The 16,085-nt window shown below is 45.3% G+C and overlaps 1 protein-coding gene and 1 long non-coding RNA gene across 3 annotated transcripts in view; one reads left to right on the top strand and one right to left on the bottom strand.

Moving 5' to 3' along the window:
• SNTB1 (syntrophin beta 1) overlaps positions 1 to 16,085 on the top strand; it is a 143,937-nt gene that overhangs the window by 52,605 nt on the left and 75,247 nt on the right. The gene's annotated exons all lie outside the window — the stretch shown is intronic.
• Positions 1 to 16,085, bottom strand: part of LOC128323454 (uncharacterized) — a 40,303-nt gene that overhangs the window by 12,495 nt on the left and 11,723 nt on the right. Inside the window, exon 2 of one of the 2 annotated variants that reach the window (XR_008306272.1) lies at positions 11,305 to 11,407. The exons of the other annotated variant lie outside the window; for it this stretch is intronic. This is a non-coding gene — a long non-coding RNA (uncharacterized LOC128323454). The remainder of the gene's footprint in view (positions 1 to 11,304; positions 11,408 to 16,085) is intronic. 2 annotated transcript variants of the gene reach the window in all.

Raw genomic sequence — 16,085 nt, 5'->3', positions numbered from 1 at the left:
AAACTCTGATGGCTGATCTCTTGATGGCATCTGGCATTGGTTTTGCTTCTAGTTCTCTCTATTTGATATTTCATCGACCACATTTATTGACTACCATCTGCCAATGCTTTCGAGGCAGCTTACAACTTAAAATAATGGCATATGGTCTAGTAGGGATGGGGAAAGGAAAATAAGTACATATAAGACAGGTACTCATTTTTGCGTGATGGTTGTTTGATCTTAGAGCATCTGGATCTTTTACACAGTATTCTCCATGTCAGGTCCTCCTCTGGCTATGGTCCTAGAGCCCCACTCTCCACCACTGTCTCACTGACCATCCTCCTCAGCATTACCCTGTTCTGCTTGAAATAACCCTGTCCACTCCCCATATTCTCACGAGACAGCCTGGGTCCCTTGCAAGACCGGCCCATGAGCCTCCAGGATGACATCCCTCCCCCCCTCCGACAGCTGGGCTCTGAAGCGGCCTGCTGAAGATCTTATTGCTACCTGATGGGCTTCCAGGGAATGGCTTTTCCTTTTGTGCCTGGAGTTCTGCCTCTCCTTCTGGGTAGTTCTCTTATGTGCTGTGGTGGGATTCTCCTTTGGGGGCCTGGGTAAAGTCCCTGTCAGAAGGGGCTGATTCAGAACCCCAGCGTTTCAATTACTGGGTAGAATGGTGGCTGATTGAGGCAGTTGAGGTAGCAGAAGATCCAAATGGTGGATGGTCCCAGCCTGGCCAAAAGACGGGCCTCTCTGGTGCCATGTTTGCTGGCATTTCTGCAAGAACTCCTGGACACTGCTTCATTCCTTGACTTCCCTTTATATGCAGGAGAGGCTAGGCTTTCATTCCTGTGTATCATTGGGCCAAATGGAATGATGCTTTGAGGACAGTCTGGCACATTGCATGGAGTTGCGGGAGAGTATTCTTATCCTCTCTGCTCATCTGGAACACCGATCCTGTCTCCTCCATCCCCACATGTCTATACTGACACAGCTGGAGTTGGCCTACCATGTAAAAATCCAATAAGTGTAGGCCTCATAACAATACTCAGGAGATCGATTGCATGATTGAGGCTAGACACCTAAGCCAACTTCAAATGTCTAGAAATGTGCAGAGTGTTTCAGTGTCGAAATATTTTGATTTGTATTTCGCCTAGAAACTTATTGGCAGCCAGTGTAGTTCTTTCAACACAGGGGTAATATGGTCTCTCCTAGATGACCCAGAGATCTATCTGGCTGCCGCATTCTGTACCGACTGCAGGATCTGGACTACATACAAAGGCAGTACCACATAGAGCGCATTGCAGTAATCTGCCTGGAGGTTACCAGCATATGCATCACTGTTCTGAGGTCGTTCATCTCAAGAAATGGGTGTATCAGCCGAAGCTGATAGGAAAGCACCTCTGGCCACTGCCTCAACCTGGGAAGCACCCCCAAACTGCATACCTGTTCCTTCTGGGGTAGCGTGACCCCATCCAGAAATTGCAGATCAAAATTGTCTCCAGAGTTCCAGCCCTGCAAAATAAGTACCTCCGTCTTATCTGGATTCAGTCTCAGTTTGTTATCCCTCATCCAGCCCATTACCACCTCCAGGCAGGCATTTAGGGAGGTTATGCCTTCTCCCAATGATACTGACATGGAGAAATAGATTTGGGTGTTGTCAGCATATTGATAACACCCTGCACCCAATCTCCTGATGATTTCTCCCATAGATTTAATGAAGATGTTAAACAACAGTGGAGACAATATGGAGCCCTGAGGAACACCATATGAAAGTTCAATAGTATATAAGGTCAATAGTATCAAAGGCTGCCGAGAGATCCAAAAGGACCAACATAGTCACACTCCCTCTGTCAATTTCCAATTGGAGATCATCCATCAGGCCAACCAAGGCAGTCTCAACCCCATAGCCCGCCCGAAAGCCAGTTTGAAATGGGTCTAGATAATCCATTTCCTCCAAGATCGTCTAGAGCTGGGAGGCCACCACCTTTTCAATCACCTTGCCCAGCCATGGAAGGTTGGAGACAGTTGGATCTGTAGGGATCCAACTCAGGCTTCTTCAGAAGCGGTCTAATGATTGCCTCCTTAAGACAAGGAGGCATCCTGCCCTCCCTCAGAGAAGCATTTATAATCTCTGCCAGGTAGTATAAGCCGTGTTGGGCAAGGATCAAGAGGGCAGGTAGTAGGCTGCACCATTCCAAGCAACTTGTTCACATTCTCAGAAATCACCAACTGAAACTGATCCAGGGTCATCATGTAAGAGGAACTGCTGGACACCTCGGCATCAGACTCTGTAACAAATATGGAGTTTGAATTTAAGTCGGCCCAAATACAAGAGATTTTGTCCACACAAAAACTCATTTAAAACATCACAGCAAGTAATTGTTGGTTCCAAGTACTGATTCAAGGGGGAAAGGGCACAAACTAGCCCCTTCACAACCCTGAACAACTCTGCTGGATGTGAACTTGCGGGCGTATATGGGTGGAAAAGAATTGCTTCTTTGCCGCACATATCGCCTGAGCATAGGTCTTCAAATGCGCTCTATGTAATAATTTGTCGGATTCAAATCAAGTCTTTCTCCACTTGCGCTCTAGTCGTCTACCTGGCCTCTTCAGCACCCGTAGTTCTTCTGTATACCAAGGAGCGAGTTTCGAAGTGGGCTGAAGAGGACGCTTAGGAGCGATAGTGTCCACTGCCCTGGTGACTTGATTGTTCCAATTCTCCACCAGAGTATCAACAGGGTCACCGCCAGAGCCAACACTAAATCCCTCCAAGCCTTCTTGGAATCCTGTTGGAGCCAATAACCTTCTTGGGCGGACCATCCTAATGGACCCCTCGCCCCTGTGGAGGTGGGACATGGTTGTGAGTCCAACCTTAACCAGATGGTAGTCTTTCCATGACAATGGGGAAATCAGAGGAGTTCCTACCCATGGAGCACCACCCTGTTCAGAGTGAAAGACCAGATCAAGTGTGTGACCAGAAATATGCGTCAGTCTCGAGATCACTTGAGATAGGCCCATAGTTGTCATGGCCACTATGAACAATTTCTCTGTCCCGGAGAAATTGGTCCCAAAGTGAACATTGAAGTTCCCCACCCCCACAGCCTTGGGAGACTCCAGTGCCAAGCCTGAGACCATCAGCTCAGTTAGGGACTCTGTTGGGCAGCGGGGCAATCAGAACACCAACAGAAGTCCCAGTATATCCCTGGTCCCCAAACTTAAGTACACACATTCAATATGGTCAGACACTTCAACAGGAATCCTGGCAAGGGTGATGTTGTTCTTATAGACTACCGCCACTCCTCCCCACTGCCCCGCCGCCCACGTCCTCTCCCCTGCTCCTAAACAGACTACCCTGGAGAGAGAAGCTGGGACCAGACTGGGCTACCAGCCTCCCCCCAACCAAGTCTCTGTAATACATACCAGATTGGCCCCTTCATCCAGAATCAGATCATGGATGATTTCTGATTTATTCTGGACTGACCTGGCATTACAAAGGAACAAGGCGAGGCTCTGTGAGTGGTTGGCATTGCTTTCCAAGGTCAGATTGCTGGCAGGACAGCCAGAAGGGGAGATAGCAGTTAAGTTTCTGATTTCCCTTCCCCTGCAATGGCCTGCTGACCTGTCAACGTTACTTCTTCTATTCCCCACCACCACTGGAATAGCTGCCCCATAATTAGTGGATAGACCCCCTGTCTCCCCATCTCCAGACAGACCCAGGCACATTAAAACTAAACTCACCTAATGAGTTTGTGGCTGAAGTTGCTCTAGTTGAGCTTTTGGGCTATGCTTGCTGCTAAGGGTGTAGCTGTTGCAATGCTAGGAAGTCAGGAGTCATCATTGTGTGTGAGAGAGCAACTTGTGCTAGTGATGTTACTGTAGTGCAGGCACTGTGGCTGGTAGTGGATTCTAGGTCAGTGATTCTTTTTTAGCCACTTTTGGACTGTGTTTGAAATGTGTGTTCGGTGTTGGGAGGAACAGATTCCCTTTTACTGTGTGTTTCTGCAATGTTTTTTAAAGCAGGGTTGCAAAAATGCATTGCAAATTGCAAGTGAGCCAGTGTGGTGTAGTGGTTAGAGTGCTGGACTAGCACCGGGGAGACCCGAGTTCAAATCCCCATTCAGCCATAAAACTAGCTGGGTGACTCTGGGCCAGTCACTTCTCTCTCAGCCTAACCTACTTCACAGGGTTGTTGTGAAAGAGAAACTCAAGTATGTAGTACACCGCTCTGGGCTCCTTGGAGGAAGAACGGGATATAAATGTAATAATAAATAATAAATAATAATGATGATGATGATGATGATGATGATGCAGCAAAACTTGTGTGCACTCCGGGAGTGCAGCTTGTTTTGGCCTTAGGGAAATGGGAAAACTTGAAACACCTCATTGTTCCCCATGGGTAACTCCCAGGGACACCAAAGTGGGTTGTTTGGTAGGGCATAAGGGGCACTACCTACCACCCAACCCACAAAAGAAATGGGCAAGTGGGCAATTTTTAACAATTTTTTAACCTTTCCCCAAAACTCTCATAGGATCCTATGGGGGGTTGGGGAAAAGATTTTAAAAATTGTTTAAAATTGCCTGCTTACTCATTTCTTTTGTGGGTTGGGTGGTAGGTAGCGTCCCTCATGCCCTACCAAACAACCCACTTTGGTGTCCCTAGGAGTTACCATGGGGAACAATGGGATGTTTCGAGTTGCCCCATTTTTCCCTATGGCTCAATGTTCTGATTTGTTTTATCGAAACAGCAGGCTTGACTGCTGTTTTCAATGAAATGTTTCAGCCATTTGCATTTTGTTTCGAGCTTGAAACAAAATGTAAAATCCAATCTGTGGACAGCTCTACAAATGTCCTGTCCTTGTGTGGGGCAGAGAGAATAGCCCCACCCTTGCTCTGTATACTATGGGCTAGATCTGTTCTTAGAGACCGCCTGAACCGGCCCCGTGATTCTTTTGCTCAGGCATTCTGCTGTGCCACTCGCTCCCTGGTTCTTATGCAGTTCCTCGGCTTCAGGGCTTTCCTGATGATTCTGCAGGAGATATTGTGTTGTACTTGGCATGTGTCACCAACCATGACAGCCTGTCTCTGCTGCTGAAGGCTAGCTCATTCTAGAAGTCACTCATGTTGATTATTCACAATAGATGTTTTAAATTAACAACAGAGGAAATTCTTATGTTTTTACTTCAGTGTCATTTTCAGTAATTCCACAGGATTTACTGGTCAATAGCTGCCAAGGTGAGGTGTTAATAAAAGATTTGGAAGCAAGCATTAGTTTCACAGAGGTGTTTACTTTGGCTTGCCAATGTGTGCTCCATAACTCTTCTTCTCCTTTACTTCGGATGATATACAGAGTACTCATGTTATATGCCAAGCCACAAGGTCTCTGTCTTGCATTATTGCAGTTTATAGCCATCACTGGGAGGAGAGCTGGTCTTGTGGTAGCAAGCATGAATTGTCCCCTTTGCTAAGCAGGGTCTTCCCTGGTTTGCATTTGAATGGGAGACTAGATGCGTGAGCCCTGTAATCCTATTGTAAACTTGGAGAAGCCGCTGCCAGCCTGTGAAGACAATACTGAGCTAGGTAGACCAATGGTCTGACTCAGTATATGGCAGTTTCCTATGTTCCCCTTAGGGCTGCTCTGGGAAGAGCACCTGCATGCTTGCATGCAGAAGGTTCCAAGTTCCCTCCCTGGCATCTCCAAGATAGGGCTGAGAGAGACTCCTGCCTGCAACCTTGGAGAAGCTGTTGCCAGTCTGTGTAAACATTACTGAGCTAGATGGAACAATGGTCTGACTCGGTAGAAGGCAGCTTCTTATGTTCCACCGTGAATATAAGCCAGGGCTTGACGACTTTGGCCCTCCAACTATTTTTGGGCTATAACCACCTTTAGATTGTTTTTAATGAAAGGCGGTATATAAATGTATTAATAAAAATAAATAAAATAAAACAAAACTCCCATCATCCCCAACCACAATGGCCAGTAATCAGGGATTATGGAAACTGCTTTTGACTCCATCCCTAGATTGCAACTCTGGAGCAAACTGGCCAACACCTCCATAGACCCACGATTACTCCTGCTCATCCGTATGCTATATGGAAACACATCACTGAGAGTTAAGTGCAATAATAAAGGTCATCTGTCCGAACCTGCAGCCATGTGAAAGGGCGTTAAGTAAGGATATAGACTTCCTCCTTTTCTGTTTAATTTCTATATTAATTTTTTAATCCCCCTTCTGGATAATCCCAACCTTAACCTGTCTAAGCTAACAGGCAGACCCATCTCAGTCTTACTTTCTGATGACAATGCAGCTATACTATCGAGGGCATTGGCTGGCATGGGGAGAGCGCTACAGCAGCTTATATAGTTCTGCAAAGATGAGTCTCTAGTAATAAATACCCAAAAGACTAAGGTTATGATATTTGCCAAAAGAACACAAATGGCAAATTAACAGGTGTAGGGTTGATCAGGTTAGGAGCTATAAGTACTTGGGCATAGTTTTCCACAAAAATGGTACATAGGGTACATAATATGAACATGCTACATACAGCAAGTGCACAGAGGAGTGCATCTGCTATACTAAAATTCTTCCATACTATTTTATCCCAGCAGCTGTCAGGGTATACCAGGCCAAAACATTGGCACAAATACTATATGGGGTCCAGATCTTTTCCACCTGCAACTTCAAACCCATGGAAGTCGTCCAGTCTAGATTCCTTCGTGCCATATTCCAGGTGCCTAGATGTGTTTCAAATGCCATCCTACGCTTAGAGGTGCGTCTAACCAGAGTTGAGGCCTAGGGGTGGCTTCACGCATTTAATTACTGGCTCAAATTATATTTTTGCCATCAGGGCCTGGCCCTGCTGGTACTGAACAATGAGTTCTGTTCCAATGGGTGTAAGAGCATAACAAATTTGGCAGATATGGCTTCTCTCCACAATATCTACTTCCATTGGGAAATGATGTCACCAAATACATTATTAAGCAATGTATTCTGGTGTAAGTCTTGTTAACCTTAGTAGTGTTCAAGGTGGCTTCTCATTCTGCCCTCAGCCAGCGGCGTACCTTACAAATGTGACCACTCTAAACCAGCCACCTTGATACAGGAAGATGCTGAAAGGCATCATCTCATACTGCACAGGAGGTGGTAATGGTAAACCCCTCTTGTATTCTACCAGAGAAAAACCACAGGGCTCTGTGGTTGCCAGGAGTCGACACCAACTCAACAGCACACTTTACTTTACTTTAAACCAGAGGAGAGTGTTCTCACTGGTGCAGTTTAATGCCCTGCCTTCTGCCATTCTGGATGGCAGATTTAAGAGAATACTGCTCAGGAACTGGCTATGTCCATGCAGTTAAGGCAATATTGAGTCCATCTCACATGTTCTTCTAGACTGTTTATATTATATGGACATTCACATTGCCTGGATTGAACCACTTATAAAAAGCATGCCAGGTCTATCAGAAGAGTATTACACTTCCTTCCTTCTGGCAGACCAGTATACAGCAGTTACAGTTGGGGTTGCAAGATTCTGTGCCGCAGCAGGCAAACTGAGACGGGAGCAGTTGGAAGAATTGTAAGGGAGACCTCTGTTTATATATGTTTTTATATTCTATCACCTAGTCCTGTTTTTGATTTTATTGTACTCTCATTTTATTTTCCATTTCATTTTTGGATCGCTGGTCACTGACTGTAATAATAAAATCCATTCATTCGTTCGTTGATTCATGTATCATGGGAGTTGACGTCCAATATCTGCAGGAGGGCTGAAGTTGTGCAACGTGAATATAAGATGACATCCATGCTAAATTACTCATTAGTCCCACTGAAATTAATGGGAGTGGTCTAATGTGTCCCATTGTTTTCAGTGGGCCTACTTATGAGGAACTTTATCTGGCTGTAATGCTTGATTCTGTGTTGATGAAGTTCTGGGCTATAAACTGGTTACAGTCATTCCTCTCCAACCGCAAGGGTTCTATTCTGGCAAAACCCAAACTGGCAAATTCGCAGTTGGCAAGACATTAAAGTCTATGGGAGTTAAAGTCTAAAAAGGGAGTTGGGGAACCGTGATTGCAAAGACACTGACAAATAAAGGGGGAAATGCTAAAAAAAATAATAGGCAAAAATCACCACAAATCCTGTAATATTGCCAAGAATCATCAAGAGGAATGACCAGATTGAACCTCTGAGAATTTTTGGAACCCCCCCCCCAAAAAAAAACCCCAACAAAAAACGAACAACATTCAAATGCACTTTAAATCGGCAAAAGTCAGCAAGAGGAATAAGCAGATTAAACCTCTGAACCCCCCAAAATCACTAACCCCCCACCCCAACACTAAAAAACCTCGCCAACCGTGAATACTCAGATTATAGCTGGCGAGACCGGACATAATTTCCTAGTCGTGGATACTCCGAATCGTGGTTGGTGAGGGATTGCTGTATTCAGTTTTGGGTTAGAGTGGTTACTTATACATAATTGCCTATAGCTGGCTGGTTTATATTGGGAATTATAGTGTATTATCTGATGTATTGTACTGTTGTAATTACTGGTCATTGACCAAAATAAACTAAACTAAACTGAGCTTAATTTTGTGCTCAAGGTAACAGACTGTTTCTACCCAGCTGATTTGTGTTCCCTGTATAAATTATGCATATTAAATAGAATGTGCAAACACTGTATTAGAGAGGGAGTTATCCCAGGGGCCACCCCATGAAACTGAGGATCAAGAAATTTAGGACTGACAAGAGGAAGTACTTTTTCACACAGCGCATAATTAATCTATGGAATTCTTTGTCATGGGATGTGGTGATGGCCACCAGCTTGGATGGCTTTAAAAGGGGCTTAGACAGTCTATCAATGGCTACTATTCTGGTGGCTGTGGGCCACCTCCAGCCTCAGAGACATGATGCCTCTCAATACCAGTTGCAGGGGAGCAACAGCAGGAGAGAGGGCATGCACATACCTCTTGCCTTTGGGCTCCCCAGAGGCACCTGGTGGGCCACTGTGTGAAACAGGATGCTGGACTAGATGGGCCTTGTGCCTGACCCAGCCTGGCTGTTCTTATGTTCTTAGGGAGGAGGAAGAGGAGCAACTGCAGTGCTGGTGAATGAGTTCTGTTTATGGCATGAGCTTCTTGTCATTACCCTTCTCTCCCCAACTCCCTGCACATGTAACAGAATAAGGTGGAATGCTGAGGTGGCCGAAGGGGCTACCCTGTTTCAGAGAGCAAGTCAATTCTAAATTTCCCCCCACACTAGAACTTCCTGCAAACAGAAAACTAGTCCAGCAAGCAAAAGGTAGCGCTAGAACTTCCTCTGTGATGTGCTCGTTTTCTAATAGAGCCAGCGTGGTGTAGGGGTTAGAGTGCTGGACTAGGACCGGGGAGACCCGGGTTCAAATCCCCATTCAGCCATAATACTAGCTGGGTGACTCTGGGCCAGTCACTTCTCTCTCAGCCTAGCCTACTTCACAGGGTTGTTGTGAAAGAGAAACTTAAGTATGTAGTACACTGCTCTGGGCTCCTTGGAGGAAGAGCGGGATATAAATGTAATAATAATAATAATATTATAATAGCTTTTCTGTTTGCAGAGGATGTCTAACCCAGGAGAACTTTCAAGTGTGGCATCCCTCTATCTGTAGTCAAGTGGTAGAATGCATTCTTCCACCTCAGGATTCTGACTCCCTATTCTGCTAATGTGTAAACTCAAGTTCGGATCCAATTGACTTGGGATGCAGGCTACCTTAGCTGTGTACGCTTTCCATGTGCATGGGGTCACATTTAAATATACTTGCCATTGGTGTTTAATACTAGCACACCACTTCCTGCCTTGTTGTTTGTGCATAATGTTAGCATGGCAGCCGTGCTTCCACCTGTGCTGTTGGTTGCGGAGGTGTTCACTTTAACAGTTAAATGGGCCAGCATGCACAGTAAGTGCATTTACATTGGCTGTACATTGGAAAGCTTTTGTGGGTTAGGGGTTTCCCCATCACCTGTGCCATGTATAAATTAGACCTCAGTTTCAGGAAGTGTTTAAGATCATGCACGGCTGTTTTTCATTTATAGATAGGGAACTGGGCTAGGGCTTTGTTTGTTTTTTCTCACCAGAGAAAACAAATGATTCCTGTCCAGAACTTGGTGTACCGATAAAGTATTCCAGTGAAATGGGTTTGAGTGTCTAATTCAATTGGAAATGACCATCAGAAACAATTAACTTTAAAACATTTTCTCTGTCGATGGAATGTCACCCCTCCTCTCATCAGAATGGAAATGCATAGCTCTGAGAAGGGCTAGGTGGACCCTGGACTAAATATATAAATAAAATTAGCATTCTGCACCAAGCAAAGAGGACTTGAATGACCTGCATATAAATTGAGCCAGTTTGCATATTTTTTGCTTGTTGTGCACAACATTTGCTAGTGAGTGGGGAAGGCAAAGAGCTATGCAGGTCACTGAAACCCCTGCCCTTGGAAATCTTATTCAGCCACTCAACAGGCTTGTTCTTATGATCAACAGCTGAGTAGGAGGCGTATCCGGCCAGACTCCAAGCCTCATGTGCGCTCCTGAAAAATGGTCATGAGTTGGCAAAAATCGAGGTGGACGGAAGTGATAGTGTACCCACGATCTGGGTCAGATGGTGCAGGGCGTCCTTTTCGTACATCCTCAATACACTGCTAGGTACATAATGTGGGTTGGCTGGCACCGCCCGACCCAGTGTGAGAGGAGAGCTGGTCTTGTGGTAGCAAGCATGACTTGTCCCCTTAGCTAAGCAGGGCCCACCCTGGTTGCATATGAATGGGAGACTTGATGTGTGAGCACTGTAAGATCTTCCCCTCGGGATGGAGCTGCTCTGGGAAGAGCAGAAGGTTTCAAGTTCCCTCCCTGGCTTCTCCAAGACAGGGCTGAGAGAGATTCCTGCCTGCAACCTTGGAGAAGCCGCTGCCAGTCTGTGTAGACAATACTGAGCTAGATAGACCAAAGGTCTGACTCAGTATATGGCAGCTTCCTATGTTCCTATGTTCTTGATCATCACTTCCCCTTCCTCGATTATTGCCAACACATGCCTCTTTCTCGGGAGCTTGCAAGTTGGGAGCCTCTTACCCAACAATTGTGAAAATAAGCCTTTTGACTTGTGAGATACATGAACTTAGCCATAAGGACTAGATATTTGCTCTCCAGAGAGGATGGGATTCTTAGATGGCTGGATTCTGTATTGTGTGTGTGTGTGTGTGTGTGTGTGTGGAATTGGGGAGTCTCCAGGCTCCTTGTCATTATTTCAAACAATAAAAGTGGTGGACTGGGGGATGGGGTGGGTTGAGGAAGAATACCTGCATCTCAAATGGAAGTTTTTATCATGGTCCCAGTAGGCTAAATGCATGGCCAGCAAAGAACGCAACTGGACTCAAGGAGCACCAACCCACACTGGTCTTTCTGAAACGAATTAGGAGAAATTTATTGAGCCATCAGACCCAGCACACAAACAGTGGGATATAAAATCATAGCAACATCACTAAGGCTTAAAGTAAATAGACCCTTAATACTTGTTACGAAAGTCTGAGGCTGATGAAATGGCAAATGCAGCATATAAGGGATAGATTTGATTTGATTGCATGACAATGCAGATAATTCAACAAATAACTCTTGATGGCAAGTGATCAAATATTCATGCAAGCTTTACCCTACTTCTTGCATGACTGTTACGTTGTATTTGGCAGATCTGGAGATTGCAAACCCCCTCAGGCCGAGCTGCCTTTGTGCCTTTTCTCTAAATGGATTTGTAATGGGCAACATCTCTGGAAGGGAAAGTCAACATCTCTGGAAGGGAAAGCCAAAGGGAAAGCGTGCCTGAACTCTTTTGTTTTTTATAATTCTAGAGAGTTTTTGATTTCATCTTCAGCACAGTGTCGCTTCCTATAAACAACAACAACAACAACTATTTATATACTGCTTTTTAACAAATGTTTCCAAAACGGTTAACATAGAGAAATAATAAATAAAATGGGTCCCTGTTCCCAATGTGACTGTGACTGTCCCTGTCCCTAAAGGTCTCACAATCTAAAAAGACCCCAACAACAGTCACTGAAGGTACTGTGCTGGGGGTAGATAGGGCCAGTTACTCTCCCCCTACTAAGTAAAGAGCTTTTATAATAACTGGCATAATGTTAGATCATAACATTATAAACCACATAACTGAGGCCATCCAGCTGTTTTTGGACTACAACTCCCATCATTCCCAGCCACAATGGCCTGTATGATGGGAGTTGTAGTCCAGCATCTGCAGGAGGGTCAAAGGAGGACCAAAGTTGTACAGCCCTTAATGGTGCCATAAAAGTTTATGGAACATAAATCTTTATGGTTCCATAAAGATGAACACTGTAGGGCTCTCCACACGAGCCATATGGAGAGCCTAGAGGGGTTCTGCAGGGAGAGCAGGCTTGACCTGCTCTAACTGCAGACGAGCAGGGAGCCCACCCTGGGTGGACGGATTGGCTGCCTACACTATTAGGTGGTATTAAGTTTGGGCGGTATAGAAGTTTGCTAAATAAATAAATAAATATTAACGGCTCTGTCACTGCGGCAGTGGGGTTCAGGGGCCTCCTGTCCCCCATAAGTCCCAGCATTCACCTGGGGCATTCTGGGGAGTCCCCTGGTGCTGGGGGGCTTGTTGTAGCCTCCTGGTTGGGGGGCTACTTTTGAGTTACCATGGACCTGCGCCGCAGCAACACATGATCAGGGAAACGGGGTTAGCGGAGCGTGTGCTCCGCTAACCTCATGGAGGGGGCAATTAAATGGGCTTGCCACTGGGAGCCGTGTGGCCAGAACCTAAGGGGTATACTCGTGAGTCAAATGGGCCGTAACTCAAAATTTGGCTTTAAAAAAGCCAAATCTGGCAACAGAGGAGCCTCCCGTTGCAGTACACTACCCGCCAAAACTGGGCTGGGCTTCCCCGGTTTTGGTGGGTTGTGAGAACAGCCTCAAAGTGTTTAATGGAATAATATAAAAACCTTCCTGAACAGTGCATGCCCTTATAAACACTTGTGATCCGTTGAAAACTACAGCCATGCTTATTCCCAAGTGGAACTATGTGATCAGAACACATAATTAAAATATGAATCTGAAAACCTGACCTTTTGTGCCCCAAGCCTTTCTCAGCAGCAACAGAACTCTGGCACAACTTTAAAAAAAAAGAAGTTTATAATTTAGTCAAATCCCATTTCTAATTTCTGGAAAGTGCTCTGGGTTGAGGCTGCTTGTGAAAAGAGCTGAGAAACTGCAGCTAGTGCATAGTGCTGAGGCCAGGCTGCTACTGAGTGGGAACTCCTTTGTTGCAACAGCTACACTTCCAGCTGGTTTCCAGGCCCATTTCAAATAACTAGACCTTGAAAGTCCTATATGGCTTGTGACTAGGATACTTTTTAGAGCCAACATCTCCCCTACGAGCCTGCCCATCCATTGAGATTTCCTTCATGTTTCGTGTCATGAAGCTAACTTGTGGGGAGGGGGGTGTTGGATACTTTTAGAGAGCGTGAAGGGGTTTAATTATCAAAATGTGGGGAGGCTGTGGGCCTCAGGCAGGCCCTGTGGGCCCAACCCCACAGGGAGGGCCTGGGTCTTTTAAGTACTTAGAGCCTTATTTAACACTCTGATCTTAACAAGCAGCTAGTTTTGTTAATCTAAGGCATGCATTAGTTCCAGGATATTTGGAAGGAAACGGGAAGCCTCAAATTGTAGGGGCAACTAACACTCAGGCATCTTGCCGGATAAGAACAAGAAGGCAAGGATGAACTCAAATTTAAATAAACAAAACTTAGACAATTTTAAGTTTAGTTGTTTAATAATAATAATAATAATAATAATAATAATAATAATATATAGGCCACTTTTAACCTCCAACGGCAAATACAATTGCTTTTAAAACAGAAGACCAATAAATAGAATTGTAAAGTACACTTCTTTCCTTCCATATTTATGGTGTGTGTGTGTGTGTGTTTTCTATCTATAGTGGCACATAATAATGTACATGTGCACACACTGCCTTGATACTGCTGCCCAGAACAAAACACATTCTGCTCACTGATGAAAAAAATTAGAGGAAACACTGGTGGGGTGGAGTGATTGCCTTCTGTAGCTGTACATGATTTGTCTGTCTTGCTTCAAGTTTCTGTTTGCTCTGCAGACACCTACTTTTTGAATATGGCATGGTGCTATCTCAGTTAGGTTGGGAGGGGGTTATTCATTCAAAAGCATCTTTTTTAAAAAAAACCATATGTTTTTATGGCCAGCTTAGACAAGAAGGGCATGCAGAGTCTCTGTATCCAAGGAGTTGAGTTCATTGGGCAACTGAACATTCAAACATTCCGTTCTTCCCCCTCTAATCTGAAGTACTGTCCAAGAAAAGCATTGCCGCTTAATTCCGATGATTGTAGATAACTGGCCTTCCGCATTCTTCATCAGGAAACTACACACAGGTTTCTCACGTGGAACGCAAGAACAACGTTTCCGTTTAACCATACAATAATGGCAAGATAAGAAGACTGATTTGGGAAGGACAGGTGTTAAAGGACTTTAGTGCAGTGACTTTCTGATAAGAGACTGTGAATCAGGAAGCTGAATTATGCGGAAATTGTAGTCTCATTTTTAGAAAGTGGGTGAAAGCAATAAAATGACTTCTGTTTTAAGAACAACAAAAAGAGTAATCCTTTTTTTAAAAAAAAGTCTTTTTATTATTTTTCCAACTAGATAACAGAAATAGAAAAGAGACATGGAGCCGGGTCTCATGATCCATGAGACCCAGTTTAGTGAGCTAAGGCTAAGCCTGTTCTCCCCACTCACGATCGGGACGGAGCCCCACACAATTGTCGGCTCCGTGATGGAGCCAGTGGGGGCTGGGGAGCTTGGGGGCTGTGTGGCCCCCGGAAGCCCCATTATGCCCTGCGCGAGCGCACAGGGTATACTGGGGAGACCCCCAGAGCCGGGAGGCGGCTTTTCGCCTCCCCTCCGGGGGTCTACTCACAAGTAGCCACGGCACGGAGCCACACCTCAGCAAAGAGGAGGGGTACTTGAGCAGGTTACCCACTCAAGAACCACCAGGCTCACAGCCGAGCCCGGTGGTTCTCACGATCGGGAAAAATCAGGCTAGGCTTTCCTAGCCCAATTTTTCTCGATCATGAGAATAGCCCCATAGAAAAAAAGAAAGATAAAAGTAACATTACAGTTAACATTTCTTGGACATCTCATAATACATACATCAGTCGGGGGGTTCAGCAGTCCTCTGTTCTCCACCTTCTAAAACACACACACACACACACACACACACACACACACACACACACACACACACACTTGCCAAGAATTGCTCCCCATCTTACTTGCCTGCTGTCCCTTAGAAAGAAAGGCTTCCCTTTTCACTCCCCACCTATTCCCTTATTCCCTTGGTGGAGCTTTCCTGGGGCCCTGGACCCAGGTTACATCAGAAGCATTATATAAAGTTTCTGAGTGAATAAATATTGAATTTGTTTCTGTCACTCTCCTTTATACATAACCGATCTGGGGTGATTGCTACTCACTATATGGCTGCTCTCGTGCAAATACGTGTAGAGGTCCATCTGATTCTTCCTAATGGCATGGCAATGATGTCATACACAGGTGTCTCACTTTTCAAGGTACTGGCTGTTGGCTGCATGATATGTAAACACACTGACAGGAAGAACCGCATGGACAGAACTATTTGCACATTCCTGGATCAGCATGGGAGCTGATGCCAACACTAAATCTGGGGCCAAGTACCCAATTCAAGCACCGGGCACTATCCAGCCAAGTTATACACTTACTTTCAATTGATGGGAGACGAAAGTTGTTTAGGCATGTTGAGGTTTGATCTGCACATGCAGCAGCATGAGATAGTAGAATCTTGAGGTGGCAGAATAAAGTGTACCCCTCAGGCCTGTTCCAGACATCGTCTTTGTCTGTATGGGTGAAGGAGGAGTCATTGCTGTCTGAACTGCTGTACCAATTCCCCCTCTTGCCACTATCAAGGTAATCCCCCAATCCTCATGTGTCCAAGGGCCTTGCCAAATTGAAGCTGGATCAGCCTAGTTCCCCTACTTAA

Source organism: Hemicordylus capensis, chromosome 4 (assembly GCF_027244095.1).
Source record: "Hemicordylus capensis ecotype Gifberg chromosome 4, rHemCap1.1.pri, whole genome shotgun sequence".
Taxonomy (NCBI): domain Eukaryota; kingdom Metazoa; phylum Chordata; class Lepidosauria; order Squamata; family Cordylidae; genus Hemicordylus; species Hemicordylus capensis.
The sequence above is the reverse complement of the archived record's forward strand: the minus strand, read 5'-3'. Positions and strand labels throughout refer to the sequence as shown.